This window comes from Mastomys coucha, unplaced genomic scaffold (genome assembly GCF_008632895.1).
Source record: "Mastomys coucha isolate ucsf_1 unplaced genomic scaffold, UCSF_Mcou_1 pScaffold9, whole genome shotgun sequence".
NCBI classification, from domain to species: Eukaryota; Metazoa; Chordata; class Mammalia; order Rodentia; family Muridae; genus Mastomys; species Mastomys coucha.
In genome coordinates, this window is record NW_022196915.1 from 75,468,179 (window position 1) to 75,470,223 (window position 2,045).

Genomic DNA, 2,045 nt, shown 5'->3' on the forward strand with positions numbered 1-2,045 from the left:
CCCATGAATGTCTGTTGGCAGATCATCCCTGAGCTTCCAGGACAGGTGTGACCTCCAGTAGAGCAGTGAGCTTTTGGAGTTGTGGGCCAAGATATGGAGACTGAATTGAGAAGTTTTTCTTTCATTTATTTTTTTCTTCTTTTATTTTCTTTCTGGTTTTCATTCTTTTATCTTTTTCTTTCTTTCTGTTTTTATTTTTTATTTTTTATTTTTTTGTAGAAAGACAGGGTCCATAAAGTAGGATAGGACAAGAGTTCTAGAGGACATGGTGAAAACATGGTCAACATACATTTTTAAGATTATTAATTTAAAAAAAAAAAAGAAAAGAAAAGTGAGGTTATCTGGAATCTAATGTCTTACTTGATGAGAAGAACCACAAAAACACTTTCTCAAGAAAAATATGGATATACCTGAATATTCTGGCTGACTTTCTCTTTTCCCCCTTTTTGTTTCCATGTGGACTATGATGTATTAAATAATACTGTCCATATTCTCAACTGTTTATCTTGTATACACTATAGAATTGTTTTCATAGACAAACCTAAAACATACTTTCCCATTCCTCTTTGCATCTCACCAACAAATAAGTTGACAAACGGTTAAATATTACTCTCTTCTTTTACAAATAACCTGTTCTCCAGCTGGATAGCCCACTCGAAGAAGAATGTCTTATCTTGGTCAGTAATTTTATCAGATGTTAACATCCTATCAACTCTCAATACTATTGAATTAAGAACCAAATTTCAACATGAATTTTGGAAGACAAGCAAAACAGTCTCTACAATTGACAGTATTCAGATACACTGGCATGAGAAGCTATTCTCTTTTGGAATTATAGTGGTAAAATGACTATTTGCAAACCATACTAACTCTCTTCAATATATCAAATCAGGTAACATTGTGATAATAAACCATATTATTTCTAGTTGAATTAAATCATCATTAAAATTCTTTAGGAATATAAGTGAAATGCTTAAAGAACAAAATAAAACAATGGGAGGTACTTCAACACGTTTAAATAATATGCTTTCAAAATAAAATACATTTTATTCACATTTTTTCCCAATAGTATGCTTAAGAGGTACCTCAAATATCTAAATGTTTGGAGCAGATTAAGTTGAGAAATTTTGTATAACTCATCCACAAGTCAATCAAGAAAACATATAATGTGCTTTCTGTAGACAATGAAATGATCTAGTTCCATCTAAGAGCTCATGTATTGTAATCACCACTGTGTACACATTTAATAGAGCTTGCTACCTGTTGTCATATTTTTGATTTTTTTATTGTTTCTGCATTCTACAATCAAACACAGACTAGGCAAATGTATTATCAACTAAACTCTAAGCTAGTCCCTCCCAATTTTTTCAGAGAAAGAGAAGGTTCTCAGATAGATCTTTATTTTTTAAGAACTATCAAAAGATACAATTTAATGTATGAAACCCAGAAACAAAAAAAAAGTTAAATGTAGAAACGTATTTTTGTTTAACATCAGACATGTTAGTTAATGAATATGATTCAGACCATGGGTATGAACTCACTTGAGCAAGGAAAACAGAGATCTGACACTTTCTAAAATTGTCTAACCCAAAACAAAATGGAAATCTATGTTTAATATGAGAAAAAGAAAATGTGCGTCTATTATGACAATAGAGTCAGATTCTTGAATATGAGAAGAAATACTTCACAGACTTGTGGTGATCTGGCACAGGATTATATGCATGAGAGAAGGCATGGGACTGAAGTGAAAGAGGAAAAACAATCTATCTTTCCTGATTGTATTCGCTTAAGAATATATAAAAAGAGGACTTATCTAAGTGGACCTCCAGTGAGCAGCTTATTGTGCAAGCATGAGGATATAGTATGACAGACGTAGATGTTTAGAACTCTGTTAGTATGAAGATGGATACAGGCATCCTATGGAACTCCCTCTTTGACAATGTATTAGCAGTGAGCTTGAAGTTTAGTGAGAGCATATATCTCTGAAAACAGTGAGTTCAATAAAGAAGATATTGGGTGTCAACATTCATTTTCTACATACACAT